This window comes from Taeniopygia guttata, chromosome 6 (assembly GCF_048771995.1).
Source record: "Taeniopygia guttata chromosome 6, bTaeGut7.mat, whole genome shotgun sequence".
Taxonomy (NCBI): domain Eukaryota; kingdom Metazoa; phylum Chordata; class Aves; order Passeriformes; family Estrildidae; genus Taeniopygia; species Taeniopygia guttata.
In genome coordinates this window covers 25,162,009-25,177,612 of record NC_133031.1, presented here as the reverse complement: position 1 = coordinate 25,177,612, position 15,604 = coordinate 25,162,009, and the positions used below count along the sequence as shown (strand labels likewise).

The 15,604-nt window shown below is 43.2% G+C and overlaps 1 protein-coding gene and 1 long non-coding RNA gene across 6 annotated transcripts in view; one reads left to right on the top strand and one right to left on the bottom strand.

Moving 5' to 3' along the window:
* The window catches only part of SH3PXD2A (SH3 and PX domains 2A), a 245,885-nt gene that overhangs the window by 109,598 nt on the left and 120,683 nt on the right, over nt 1-15,604 (top strand). The gene's annotated exons all lie outside the window — the stretch shown is intronic.
* On the bottom strand, nt 7,588-15,560 carry LOC140684455 (uncharacterized). The gene is made up of 2 exons (XR_012056732.1): nt 13,265-15,560; nt 7,588-8,304 (listed from the first exon to the last, which is right to left on the bottom strand). It is a non-coding gene; the product is annotated as an uncharacterized lncRNA (long non-coding RNA).

The window sequence follows — 15,604 nt, the reverse complement described above, 5'->3', positions numbered from 1 at the left end:
TCCCAATTTATTCCCTTGTTTTCTTACTCTGCCAAGCCCCTTCAGAAACAGTGAGCCAGTAGTGTCCAAGCCCTGTGAATTCAGTCTTCTCTGGACCTCATGGTTCATCATTCCTCTCACTGAAGATAGGGCTGTAGCCTGGAGGCATCATCTAGACTGTCCTGTTATCTATTTTTTCAGCTGCTTCTTTTAGCCCTCAGCACAGAGGTGGTTTGTATGTTGATCTGTCAGTATTGGCATTCAACTTGCTGGATTTAAAGAACAGTAAGCAAGTGGCTCAGCCACCAAGGGGCAGCGAACAGAATTGCTTGTGCTGCCTTCATGTCTCCTCTCTGTGCACAATGAGATGATCTTTAATTTCATGTTGACCTGCTCAGTTTTTCTGCAGCAGCTTGGCCTCATAAAACAAAGCCTGACCTAGGGTTTAATTAACTAACTAATTTTCAGGAGTGCAACCTTAATCCCATGGGCATTTGGGCTCTTGAGCCCAGAGAGTCAATTGAGTTATTGTGTGTCAGTGACTAAACCTGTGCTTCCAGACAGAAATACGTGGAAGCTTAAACTTCAAGGGTGGAGACACAAAAATGTCTAATTTACCTTGCAGCTGGGATGTGCAGAGAGGTATCCATGCCTTTAATTGCTGAGCCATGGCTTGCAATGGTGCCTTAATCTATGTAGTGCTGCATTAATTCAGCCGCAGAGCTGAGCTCTTCACTTCTGTTCATATTATCCTGAAAGACACCAAAATTCCCCTGCAGTTCCTTAGGCACTTTTACAAATATGTTGCTGGCTTCTTCCTTACAGCCCTTCCTCTGCCCTACCCTTGCCTCCTCCCTTCTTTGTGCGGTGCTGTCCGGGTTATGCGGTGTTTGGCTGTCCGGCTGCTCCCCACGGAGTCATTTCCTACTGCTGCCGTGCTCGGGCTGCCCAGCGCCGAGCAGCACGCAGCCCAGCTGCAGCAGAGGCTGGGCTTTCCCACTGCTCCCATCATCTGCCCAATTTGTTGGGCTGAATTCACAGCTTAGGTTTGCTGTTTCCTGTTTTGGTGATGGTCCAGGCTTTCGAGTCCTGTGACAATAGGCAGAAGGTATTTCTTCCAGACCATTAAATCTCTCCTGCGTACAGCAGCTCACAGGCAGAGAGCTGGAGAGATGTCTCAAGAAATCTCAGCATTTGTCCTGGCTCACAGTCTCCTCTGAGCCTGCTCCTGCTGGTGGGTATATCTCCAGGCCACATAGCTCCCAACAGCAGCTTTCCTTCATGTGGCAGGGAGACACCACAGGAGGACAGTAAATTCCTGCATGGAACGGTGAGGGAGCATTCTCAGGCTGTTTCACATGGTGGAAGCATGGCTTTTGCAGGGAGCTGGTGGCCATGGGAGCAGTGATGTGCCAGGCAGGGCTGGCAGCTCCTGTGACAGTGTTCCTGGGGCAGCTGTTTGACTGCTCTCTCTCCATCCCCTGGATTAGCTGCAGGGAAAGCTTCAAAGCATCGGCCTGGGTACAGGAGGAGCAGTTCTCAACTGCCTCTGTTTGCAGTATGTGACATCTCAGTGTTTGGACAAACTCCTGTGTCTGTAGGCACATGGCTGGGCTTGTGTCCTTTACCATGCCCAGGTAAGGGCCAGATCCTGCACTGCCATGGGAAAAGACACTGTGAAGAAGGAAGTGTATTTTTATTTATCCTTTGTTCTAAGTAAACACCTTGTCACTAAAAACCCATTCATTTACTGGATACTTCTGTTAATAATTATAATTACTGATAACTAAACCAGAGGTAGATTAATTTCAGATTTCTGCTGGGGATTTAAATTCAAGGCTGAGGTCAGGCCAGGGCTCACAGTCAACAAACAAAATCTCAGAAACCAATTTTTTAAATGATTCTTTTTTACTAGAAATAACAGAAATACCCCAAAAGTAGGATTAATCAATTAGACATTTCATGTGGTTTACTGGACTTATGGCTTTTTTGCAGTGAGTTTCAAAATATCACAGCCAGACCACTTTTGTGAGAGTTTGTTTTTTCTTTGCATCTAGATCCAGTCTAAAGAGCAGATCAAAAGCCAAAGATTCAGTTCTCCAATACATAACCTCTATATAAATGCATGCAGTCTCACACAAGATTCCTGCTTAAGCCACCACTAATAATATTATCAGCTGAATTTAAAGCAGTGTTCAGTATCTGAGAATAATTTCCCTCTGAGAATCATAAAGCAATTTTCAACCAATATGCAAATCCAGAAAAGCTAGGGAACTTACAGGTATATGACATATTATGAGGGTTCATGCAGAAAATGGAGTTAATGCTGAAAGTACCTTTACTAAAGAACAGAAATGCTCTATTGTGGTCTGTAGCCATGAGCTTTACTAATCATATCTCTATCAAATAAATATTGGTGTAACACTCAGATGCTCTGGTGCAAGGCAGCCACTGTGAAATGGAAGCTGGATTCTCCTCTTATTCTACATGTATTACAAATCCCTGATAAGGATGCTGAAAAGAAATAGCCAGGATAATGGAGGGACCCTGTTAAGGAAGCTGCTTTAGTTTATGAGTGTACTGTGCTAAAGCACAGCTCCCTAATACACCATTTTCTATTCATAAGCATGGCTGTGTCTATATACAATTATTTCTGTTTCCCAGATCTGCTCTGTAATAACAATTCAATTACCTATTGGTAGAGGAGGAAAACTTTTAATGTGCAAAATATCTGTATTTATTCTGATTTGTTTGATATTATAAAAATATTTTCTCTTACATTTCATCCCTTATATTTCATTCCTTATATTTCATTTATATTTTATCACTTTTGAATTGTATTTCCCAATACTTTGGACAGCTGAGTCTCTGAGCAGATATGCTATGGGGAAAGCTGACTTTTTTTTTTTGTGATTGCTCTTTCTTACAGGACTTGCAGTACAGATAATTTCCACATCATTTAGGAATGTGCTCAGCACCAGTTGATGACAATTGGCATTAGAGTCTGAACTTGGCACTGTTACTGTGACTGCTCAATGCACACATTTTATTTGGGAAATTTGTTCCACTTGAGAGAGGCAGAATGGAAACTAATTTCCCTAAGAAATGCAAAATCAGAAGAGAGATAGAGCTTTCATTTTTCTTTGATTTTTTTTTTTTACCTGGGAAGTAAATCATGAAACACAGAGTGGAAAAAGTTCTGATTAAAGATTGTGACAGGAGAAGGCAGTTAAAACTCACTGTTTTGAAGGGAAGAAAAATTTTAAATTCTCAAAGAATTATTTATTCACTGAGGTTTAGGTAGCTAAGGATGCAGTAATGCTTTAGGGCTGTTATTGCCAAAGCCTTTCTTGGCTACTCCTAATTAGTCACCCAGCTCTCACCAATTTCACTGGGAATTAAGTACCACAGCTCTTTGAGCATCTCCAGTGTAGTAGAGCACCTGTGTTTATTTTTTGAAATATACTTGGTTTAGAGCTGTATTTATTAGTAATATTTGCCCTCAGCACCTAAATTTGTGGAAAAAATGTCTCTTTGGCTTTTAGATCTCAGAAGTGCTTTACAGTATCCTGCTCACAGCGTGGAACTGTCACAGGAGCTCAATCTCTGGGCCACAGTCAGGTGAGGCTGTGGTTCCCCCTGTGTGTGCTGCCTTTCATCAGTGCTCCTGATCTCTGGAAGGCTTGGAGATCATTATCTTAAATAAACTAAGCCAATGCAGGAGTAGAAAAAAGGAAACAACAGATTCATTACTCATTTTCTTCTTTAGTTTCACATGGGACTTTCCCTTTTGTTTGTAGCATATAAACCAATTTGGGCTGGAGTATCAAATGCAGGGTATTGAAATTTGCTACTGGCTGCAGCGTTGGTGATACCAGCAAATAACTCAGCCTTCCTAAGAAAAGATTGAAATTTTTTTTGCTACTCTTTCAGAAAATGAAAAAAGAAGTTACACATAGATAAATAAAAATAATAAACCTGGGGGAAAATGGAAAGCATGCTAAATGAAATATGTTCAGCAACCAGAAAAAAAACCTATAGAAAAATGGCAGCTGGAGCACCATGAGCTTTTATCCCTTGCCTTGGGTATCACATTTGGGTTGTCTCATGCTTTTAGGCCTGACTGTGAAAGGACACAGAGCTGAGAGGAGCAAAGACAGTTTAATGTACTGACACTCAGCACTGGCAGCCAAGTGTACAGAAATAGCTTTTGCCTGGATTGGCTATAAGCAGGCTGCAGGGTTTAAAAGTGGGATGCTGTCATGGGCACAGGATGGATTAAAAATAAACAGACTTACTCGAAATTCATCAGTATGAGAATGAGATTAGAGCTCTGCCAACACCCAGCAGCTTCAGCAGTGGCACTGGATGCTGCCTTGCTGGGGCAAAACACAAGAGAGTGTCGGTGCTAGTTAAAGTTCACTGTTTATGAGCACAAATTTAAAAAAAAAAAAAACAACAACAACTTTTCTTTCACTGTAGAAGAGTAGTCACTGAGAGGTGTTTTGAAATGCAGAGATATTGCCTTTAGAAAAACTAAATGCCAAACCTGTTGGCTCAAGATCTTTTTTCCTGTCCAGTAATTTTACTCATATCATAAAGGAGCAATCACTGCTGATAATTTGCCAGTACCTATTTTGTAGATTAGAAAGTAATAGTTTGCTTACTATTTAACTTCAACCATAAAATTCCTTCTTTCTGGAGAAGCTGAGTGGTTAATGCAGGGCACTGGGAAATTCGCCCCTTACTGTCTCATTGATTTATTTTGTGATGTTGGAAAGGCCTCTTACATCTCCTGGCTCTGCCTGCAGAATGATTGCAGAGTTTTTGGTTTCAGAGATTTGCTAAGAGGATTTGATTCTGGTAAGAAAACCCATTCTTTCCATAATACAATCTTAGAGATGACCAGTTTCAAAAATAATTTGTTTTGAAAAATCATTACTCAATGTTGGAAGAAACATTACTTCCAAAATCTGTCAGGAAAGCTTTTTCTGCTGGTGCTCCTAGATGCAAAACCAGTTAGAAAGTCAAAACAGTAAATGTATTTGTTATGGAAGTGGGGGAAACCTGGCCTAATGAGGCAGGATTGGATCACAACCAAAATAACTGGATTCAGAGATTATCAAGTTTGTTGTTAAGGATTTGAGGTGCCAGTTATCCTTGAGCACACACTTCTAGAGAGGTTTGGCTCAATGCCACGGGATCTTCTGGAGTTCTCTGTTTAAAGGCAGGTGATGCTTGGTTTGCAGCCCACAGGGTTGAATTGCCCGTGCTGAAAGACACAAAAGTGATCTTTATCTCCATACAGAAAAGAAATGTCTGGTCCTCATCTCTTTGTGGATAAGCCTGGAACTGAGGAGAGGAGGAGGGATGGGGACTTCCTTCCCTTGTCTGGGTTTTGCTGTGGTGAGCTCCTGCTGGCAGGTTAATTGCACACTGTCACCATTGACTCATCACCTGCCGGGCAGGAGGAGCTGGGGTGGAGTTTTCTACTCCCTAACATGACAGAGTTGAGTATAGGCTGTCTTGTCCTCTGTGTGTCACATCTCTGGAAAGCAAGAATAGGCAGCTCACATTGCAGATTATATCAGAGGTTATATCACAGAGGGATTATATCACAGAGAAGAGCACAGCCTGTCATTGCTGTGTCTATAATATGGTTGCACTGTTGTTTAATAAAGATCTTCCACTCTGAAGAGGAGGGCTCTATGGACAGACATGCTTAATGGGGTGGTTGCTGCCAGTGTTATCCCCCAGTGCTGCCTAGGATCAGATGGGATTTTTCAGTGGTCTGCTCTTTCTGTTGTTGATTGCTGTGTAATTTTGACATTGCTTCTCTGGAGAGTCTCTTTGTTTTTAGAACTATTGAGGATCAGTAGCCTCACTGGTTATAAAAGTCTCATGTACACATGCCTAGTGTGATGCTGTGTGTGATTTTGAACTCTTTGGGTGCAAGATAAGACATCCCATTACATTTGATAGGATTTTATTAGGCTGTACTATATGTGACAAGGGAAGGTGTTGCTTACAATGTATTTTAGTGCTGTTTACCACCACAGGCCAGGTGGAGTTGAAATTTCACGCTTATTTAAGGTGAAGCATTGCTGTCCAAACACTGCTAAGCAGAGGTGATGTTCCTCATAAACAGGACTTTGAGAGTCTCTGGCACTGCCCTTGTCATCCAGCAGTTGCCTCTGAAGAGAGAGGAGGAAACCGTAAAAATCAAAGGGTGCTGAACAACAGGTAAAGCAAGTCATGTCTCTCTGGAGAACTGCTGCCTCTCCTGCATTTTGTTGAGATGAGAACTAGGTTTTGGTGCTGGCTTGGTTGAATCATACTATTATTTTTCAGTGTACCTGTTTTTACCTGTTCATCTCAGGCCACCAAAGAGTTTGTGCTAGAAATTCATTCCATTACATACACTGGGCTCAGTGCTTTGTGTCTGTCACAGAGATTTGCTCCCAGTGCTGTTGTGTCTGTCACAGAGATTCAGCTCCCAGTGCTGTTGCAGGTAAAAATCTTGTTTATAACAAGCCTGGGAAAACAACCCAACTTTTGTGGCAGTAGGGAACCATCCCCTGGAGTGCTGCACATGTCCCAGGTGATCTCTTTTGCTCTCTGTTCTGTCTCTTGAGAAAAGGGGTTCCTTTAAGACTCTTTATATATAAAAAATATCAGACCTCAAGTGGCTCTGGCTGAAGGAGACACAGTGATCTATTAGTAGATTCATTTCCACCCTTTCCATCTTCCTGACTGGTCTGCTGCTGACTGTCTTTCATGCGTGCTGTTCCCAGGAACACAAGCAGAGGATCAAATAACAATGTGTTTTGACTCCAAACTCTGGAATGACTTATCATGCTATCAAAGCTTTTGATTTAATTGAAATTTCACAGATAACCCTAGACCTGCTTTTAAGTGCAGACTCAAGAGGCAGTGGGAATTCAATTAACCATCCCCTTCCCCACCCCCCATCACACCATTGCCCTCTCTTTTAATGCTTGCATCTTGTTGGGGAGTTTTATGGAAGGGATTTGCTACTGCTTATCTCCAGCTAGGGCTGTGTGTCTGGGTTCAAAGGTACCCTTTGTTTTTGGGGCTCTTTCTTTTCCCAGTTATGCAGAGTTTGATTGGAATGACCCTGCTGACAGTGATGGACAATTTGAGATGGAGAGTGATGCAAGAATTACAGAATTTGCTGTGTTAGAAGTCGAATTCTTTCCTTGTTTCCTTGTTCGTCTCTTAAAACAATTGGCCTAAGCTCAGGAAGATGTTCATTTAAACAGACCTTAGATATATAGTGAACAGAGGATTGACTGTGGCTTTGCAATTCTTTAGTATAATCTAATAAATGCTGGTTATTTGCTGGATTCTTGCAAGCTGTATTTCTTCCCAATTCCAAGGAGTTTTAATAGCCACTCCAGTAATGCTGACTGCAGTGCACTGTGGTGAACCTCAGAACATTGTGTATGTCTGATTACATTTGCTTTCAATTACAGTCTTGTGGGTCTGAAAAATCACAGCAGTTCAGGCTCGTTTGGGAACCACTACAAAAAATCACCAGTAACCTGAGATAACTAGTACTTGAAAATATAAAAGAAGAATAAAATGTTGACCAAAAAAGTGTATTTTGCTTTATGAGGAGTCAACCATGGCAACAGCTGTAGGATTAGAACAGCTGGGGCACCCATATCTAAAAGATAAACCTTTTCCAAACCTTTTCCTTTCCCATCCAAGTGTGCCAGGAGTGAAGTGTGAGTGACTCATGCCAGAGACGGTGTTCATCAGAGGCTTGACATTCTCCTGGTGCACTAGTGAATTAGCAATGCTGCTGTCTCTGCTGCTCCCCATTGGATAGATTGCTGGTACTTTTCCTGAGGATTAGAACCTCAACAACATCATCCTCCCTTTCTAGGGAAGCTGCATAGTTCTTGAGGATGCTAAAATTAAATTAATCTTATTTCAAAACACACTATTTTATGGAGATGTCAATTATCCTCTAAATCTGACTAAAAGAGGAGCTTTCTTTTCATGAGAATATTTAACCAAAAAGGAACCTCTCAGTTCCTGTTGAAATGTGGTCCCAAATCCCTGAAATCAATAGTTTTCATTGGCTCTCCTGAGCAGCAGGATCGCTGTGGAGTGAACAAACATGGACAGAGACATCTGGCAGACAGCTTTGCAGGTGACCCCTTCTGCAGTGGTGCCCAGATCTCTGGCTTGGGACTTGATCAGCCTCTGGCAGTGCTGAGGTGTGTCTGGTGCTGAATTCCTCAGCTCTGGGACAGCATCAGCCATGTGCACGATCCCTTTTTCCCGTGCCAGCACCTGGCAAGCAGAAAAAGAACTCATGAATGCATTAAAGTGTAAGCCCTGGTGCAACCCTTGGTTGGGGCATTGAGAATATTTGGGAAGTGAAAGAGAAGCAGGAAGGGTTTTGCTGTGTAAAAGCCCGGCAACAGCACCATGGCACTGGCAGTGGTGCCCTAAATTTTCACCCCAAGCAAGGAGAATTAGTTCAGCTATTCACAACACAGGAGCAGAAAGTGGAGTGTAAGGCTGTCATCAACCCCTGAAAGTAAAGGCAAATGTAAAATGAGTAGTAACTGGGGCAGCTTTTACTCTTGTAGTGGGAGCTGGTACACCTTGCTAGTGTTCTCCATTTCTTCCTACAAGATGGGACATTTAAGCAACACAGCTCCTAAATTTGGGTGGCACATGAGTAAGAGGACTGAACACTTTTTGTAGTCCCAATGACAAGGTTCTTTAGCTTGCACATAACCTCTGCAGTGCCCACAGCTGACCTGGATGCTGAGACATCTTGTAGGGTCTGGTTTAGTTCCTTCACCTCCACACATATCTCTGCAGTGGAGCTAAGGGCCAGGCTACTGCCGAAACGCTGCATACAGCTGTGAACTCTTGCAGCCAGAGGTCAGTGGAAAGCTCCCTTATTGTTTGTCTCAATGCACAAAGCAGACCTCTGTGGGATGGGTTAGGGATGCTCCTGATGCATCAGTGTCATCCCCCGGGGGAGGAGCAGCCCCTGGCCGAGCTGCACAAGCCATCCCAGCTAATGAGAGGCTTTTCTTGCCAGCCCTGATAAATAAGCTTCTGTTAATGTTGTCATGCTCATGCTCATCTGAGTGTGCAGGAGGGGGTTGTGTTACAGATGCTTGGCGGAGGGAGGACAGGGTGACCTGTGCTGGCGAGTGAGAGAGATCCAAAGGTGAGCCTGGGTTTTAATGAGAGGCAGACATTCAGCAGATGAGCAGAAAGCCTTGAATCCCTTCAATAAAGTAGTATGTCAGAGTGAGGAGTTGCAAGAAGTAGGAGTTCTGAGGAGAATGGAGATAAAAGAGGCTTTCAGGCAGGAGAGAGGATTACTGCTTTTTCCAGATGTAGCATTTGCATTTGGAGAAGGAGAACAGCCAAAAGGCCAGGCTGATGAAGGATGCTTTGTGGTGCTTCCAGCCTGTTAAAAAACGCAGTTCTTTGAAAGTTATGTGCTTTTGGATTGTTAGGCAAGGGATGAAATAGACATCATAGGAGCAGTCCCTTTCCCCCTCTCCTTATGGCAGGCCAGTCTCCAGTGATTTACATAATTAGTACTCTTTTTTCTTCCTTTTTTGCCTGCTTTCTCATAATGCCTTTTTTTTTTTTTTTTTTTTTTTTTTAATACAGTCTTGGTTCAATCATTCAGCATCCTCATAAATCAGAAAATTTTGTCCTTGCAGATTCCTGACAAGTAGTTTATATTTAGTTTTTCTGTGGACAGGCATATGAACTACTGAGCCCTGGTTTATTGCCCAATACATCCTGATCTCTGGCAGGATAAGCATTGTTTGAGAGAAGATTGAATTAATATCAGCAAACAGAGAATTTTGGGCTTTAACAAACAAACGTTGCTTTCTGACGTGATTTTGTCTATCTGAATATATGCTCAGAAAATCTCTGGCCTTATCTCCACTTTAGATTCATTGAGCTCAGATATACTCATATGCCACAGAACCATGTAATTAGAATATGTGGTGATCAGTTTAAGAGAGGACTTACCCAAAACAGACAAAAATAAACTAATTTAACAGCTTACAGCTCTATGGTCCTTTGCAAGTTTCCTGAAAAAGTTTTGCCATTCACGTCTGTTTCTTCTTTTAAGGCTTTATTTTCAAAACATCAAAGTAAATTCCTGATTTTGAATGAAGTAGGACACAGCACAACAGAGACACATGTCAAAACCATTTCACCTCAAGAGTAATGCAGCTAGATAACATTAAACTTGCTGTCAGCCTTATCCCCAGAGCAGCCTCCTCCTCCCCCAGACATTAATGCACGTGGGTAGTTTCCTACACAGTGAGTAACTGTATTGAATTCAACAGGAGCACACGTGCGCCCAGAGTTATTTGTGTGTCTGTGCGTGTAAGTTTGTTTGATGGGAATAAAAATTCTGGACAGGGTTGGGATACAAAGGAGGTTCATTCATCAGTAACCCCCTCTAAAATCATGTTAATTCTTCTTTCTTGCCTGGAGATGGGCAGGTGTGGAGTATGTGCACACAGGCTTTGGGGCCAACACAACAATTTTAACTGGAATAAGTCACCAGCTTTCAAGGGAGGAGGGTGGGTAGCATCTACACTTGTAGACTCCTAAACACAGGTATCACAAAACAGTAGAAAGGCTTAATTGGCCTGATCATTTAGAGGTTTGATATAGCAAATAATCTGTGTGTGCCCTGGATGCTCTTTTTATGCATTTATTTTTACAACCTTTTCATTTAAAAAAATGCCAAAACCCAGCTAAAAAGGGCGTGAAAGCAATTAGATATGTATCTTCATTTGTACCCTTGAGGGGGCCTTTTAATTCTGTAGCTGTAAAATCAATGAAGCATCAATACAGTCTCCACAAGGGAAGGCAACCACTCTGAGAGAAAGCAATAAGCACAAGGCTGTATAGAGCACCTTTGTTTGGCTGTGCTTGCTGTAACATCCTGTCAGATACCATTTTCACTGTGGTCTGTTCACTTCAGCCAGCGCGTGCTCCGTGAGCAGAGGGAATTCATCCATCAAACAAGGCTTGGCAGGTCTCATTCCAGTATAATGGACTAGGTCATTGGAAGGTGTCTAGTGTGTGTTGTAGGCACTTTGCTTATTGCCTCCCATTCTACATTTGTACCTAAATCTTTTACACAACATTTTTACATTGTGCTTTGTTCTTATCTCTCGCTTTCTTCTTGCTTTCTTACCTGACTGCTTTATGCCTGCCTGCATCAGCTTCTCTGCCTCATGCTGGCATATCTTTTCTTGTGTCATTTTTAGCTGTCTCTGTTTTGTTTTGGTTTTTTCACTACCTTTACATCCCTTGGATAGTGTTTTCTTCTTTCTCAATATGTTCTGTAATGTTTCCCCCAGCATTGCGACACTTTCTTCTATTTGTCCCACTGGTACTCTGTTCATTGGTTGTATTTGCTCTCTGATCTGTTTCTTCTATCACTTTCTCCCTTCCCCATCTTTCAACCCCAATACCACATATAAGATAACAGAGGGATGACAGAAGGTACACAAGTTGCCTCATTGCTGGGTTAGCTGTTTGCATAGAGTACAGCCAGGATGAGCTAGTCTGGGGCTGGAATAGGAACTGGGAGCAAACCCTGTGCCACCCCCATATGTGTTAGTGGCCCTGATGACTGACCTCAGCAATATGGGGAAACCCGCTCTTTTGCCTTGCTAAAGGCAACTCTTAGGGAGGAAAGGAGAAGTCATGGAAAACTAACTTGGCAGAAATAAAATCGCCAAGGATTTTTTCTGTTTTGTAACCTGTAATTTTTGTAGAAGTTGTCTCTGTGGTCGGCCAAACAGAAATTCATCATCACCAGCCTGGAGTTCCTGGGTAATTAATCTTCTGTGGTGGATAAGGCAGGCTGGATTTTCAGTCTGCAGGCGTGGAGAGCTGCAATGCTACAAGCTAACCTGCAGCACTGCTAACCTTTTCTCTCTCCCCTACTTCTCCATTTTCCCATGACCTTAGGAAAAAAAAAAAAAAAAAAAAGAGAAATCCCCACTTCATAGCTCTTTTTTTTTTTTACTAAATCACACTTTATGGAACACAGTTTTAATGCTGTATGGTGTGTGTTTAATGATGTCCATATGGGTTTGTGGGTACAGGAATTAAATACATAACGGTTCACGATGACATAACACGGAAATGCAACTCCCGCAGTGCTGGTGTGTAGGCTGTAAAGGGTTATTAATAAAAATGAAGGTTTTAAATAGAAAACAAGCTTAGCAGCACCGTTTTGGCCTCAGGCCCATCTCTGAGTGATGGAAAAAAAAAAGAGACTGGAATATATGGTCTTTCCTCAATACATGAAAATAAATACATTTTACCACCATCCCCTGCTAAACATTTCAGAGAGAAAGCTGCAGGCCTGATGCCTGGCATCTCTCTTCAATCAGAGCCTGAGCTCAGGGAGGTCTGGAGGGGATATTTCAGCAGGGTGCAGGACACATCAAACAAATACTAAAGGGGAGATTGATGCCTTAGATTATTAAAACGGGGTAAGGCCACAATGTTTTGATTGGCAAAACCTTTCAACAGTTGGACATTAGTATTTCAGAAGAGCAAACCATTCTGTTTGTGGGTGAGCCAGGAAAATAACAACTCACACAGTTTGGGGGAATGACCTCAAGGAAATCCCATCCTGTCTTGTAACTAGAATTGCTGGATCAGTAAGCCAAGGAAATTACACAATATGCCTATTAATATTAGAGACAAAGAAAAGCAAGTTTACTTTTCTATGTTCAGCCTTGTCTCTCTGTAGTTGCCCCAACATTTTGTTTTAAGTATTAAGAATAAATGAGACAGCAGTGGATGATGTGCTGAGCATCTCCCTCTGAATGCTGTGTCTGAGACACATCTCACTCATTTCCCACTGGTTGTTAGTGACAGGAACTGTATGGGCAGCACCAGCGCTAATTGAATGTGTCCTTCTGTCTTTACCAATGTTTTTACTGCAGTTTTAGCTGGTCCCAGAGCAAAACACAAAGATTTAACTGCACACAAACTAGCTCTAGAGTCTGTGACTTGGGATTTTCCACTTTGTGGGCATCTCTAAATTACCTCCAGGTGGTTGACTAGGACAAGATCAATGCTTCACAACAGTTGCATAAGAGTCAGGACATGTCTGAACCAAAAGTGATCCTGCCCTGGTTCCCATTTTGGGAAATCCATGTACTCACAGCTGTGTCCCCCTGCTCAGTCTGCTCACATTCTTCAGCTCCAGCCCCACGCTCACCTCAGCCCATCGTTGCACCCCTGGATTCCAGCAGACAGCTTTCTCCAGCAGATGGCCATGAAGGATGCAGAAGGAAAGCAGGAGGAATAAGACTTTCTTGCTTTATCTCGTGCTGTCTGGGGCAAATTCCCACTCTCTGCCAGTTTCTCGGTGCCTCCAACTGTTGTTTATTGTGAGGCACAGATGTTGTTAGCTCAGTGGCTTCTGTCCAACCACCAGATACTTCAGCAGAAGAGAACTCAGCCCATTATATGGAATTGCAATTCAGGCTGGACAGACGGCAGCACTTTTTTTCCCACCTGACCGTAGCTGGGACAGTGAACAGCAATGTGGGAATGCGGCTCAAAATACTCTCCCTATGCACCAAGCCCTGTGCTGCTCTGTTCACCCTTCAACCTCCTGGCTTGAAACCAAGATCCTCCTCTAAAAATTGGTTAGAAAAACTACTCCCTGCTTGTGTCCTAACAGAAGAGATGGCTGGGCTCTGTCGCACAGGGCACGCTTCCACCCACTTGCTGCTGTACTGTGGGTCATCTCAGGCACAGCTAAAGCTTCTGGAAAATGGTTTTAAGTCTGTTTATCTAAATTTCTTTATGCTGACAGATGTCAATTTTTTGTGTTTTGAAACTGGCCTTTTCAAGAATAGGTATCATGTCCCTTTAAATAGCACAAACCACATGGGAACACATTATTTTTGTCCATAGCTGTCTACAATCTATCTTATTTCTTTTTTTAGTGAAACTAAAATCTTCCCAGGGATTGTTCCTAATAATAATACTGAAAAGAAAGCATCATGTAAGTCATCCAGTATTAGCAATGGCAACAGTACTGCATTGCCCTTCTATAGACTTATCTGACTCTACACTTCGAGGTATGGCCTAAACATGAACCCTCTCAGCTAGACTGTGAAATACAACTTTTATTTTAGAACCAGGGAAGCAAAAGTATGAAAGTGGTTTTGAAAGGTCACCAAGGATAGAACAGGAGCCAGAAGGTCTGGATTTTAGCCTCATGTTGAGACTCGTGGCATACTTTCTGCCATTTGCCTCTGCAGACACCCCTAGCATGGCAGCAGTTTGACTTGCTGATACAGAGCTTCAGGATCTACCAGAGTGGGTCAGCGTCAATGTCAATTTTTGCTAAATACTATATTTGAGGAAAATGTGCTAAAGAAACATTGAACTAGTTTGCCTTAGGTTACAGTGGGACTAGTCTTGAGGTGCCTTTGAATTCTCTGCTTCAACCACTGGTCTCACAGTCCTGTAAAAAAACACAAACTCACCCCCTGCTTGTCAGCACGTGAAGGGGGATCTTTAGCTCAAGATCGACCTCACCCTGTTGTCTTCTTCCCCAAACTGTGGTGAATTGCCTCATCTGAAGTCCCACGCAGAAGCAACAGCAACCAGTCCACACTTCTCTATATGCCAGGACAGCACAGAGAGCAGGGTGGGCTGTAGCTGTGATGTGGCAGAAGAACCCGTGTTTGTGCCCAGATGCCCATGGCAGTTCTGGAAGGAATCGTATGAGCATGGAGGAAGGCAGGAGCACTGATAGTTATCTACATTTCCCTCTTCTTCCTCAACCAAATCTCTTTAAGAACTGGGAGCACAGTCTGCTGTAGAAGATAAATTGCTCAGGAACCTACACTTTGTTTGGAATCAGTCTATGTAGGGCTGCAAGCTTGGCTCTCTGTGATTATTCCATTTGCAAGTCCTTATCCAGAACCAGCCCTTGGTGTCCCTTCGTGTCATCTGCTCTCTGCTTCAGCTGCCTGCTCCACTGTTTGTCCTTTGTGTCCCTTCCTGCAGTCCTTGCTGATGGCAGCCTGTGCTGGAGGTGCCCCCAGCCCCTGTTTGTGCAAGGAGGTTTGGCTGGGGCTGTTCAAGCTCTCAGGCAGACGTGTACTTTGGGGCTTGAGCAGAGCTTTCCTTCCCAAGGGGGTGAAAGAGGGATGTGTCAACAGTGTATTGCTCTTCCCCTGGCTTTGTTCTCTCCCTGTATGTCCCGTGTTTCCCATCCCTTCCTCTTGTGCGAGTTGTCCTGCAGGCTAACATGAGCAAAGCCACCTTGCACAGATCTTTAACTGCCAGTCCTCCCTCCCAGGAGCTACTAAAACATTCTCTTGGCACATACTCCATTTACCCACTCCGTTTACCATGTGGGCCTTGCTTCAACACATCTTTTCCTCCCACAGGACCCTTTACTAGTCTGTGCCTTCTCACTAATTCTCTGGTCACCAAATGTGTGACCTTCCTAGCAGCTGGCACCCTGCAGCATTCCGACCAGAGCCCCACTTCTCTGTCCTCTGTGGCCACTGGTGCTGCAGGCAGACCTTGTCCT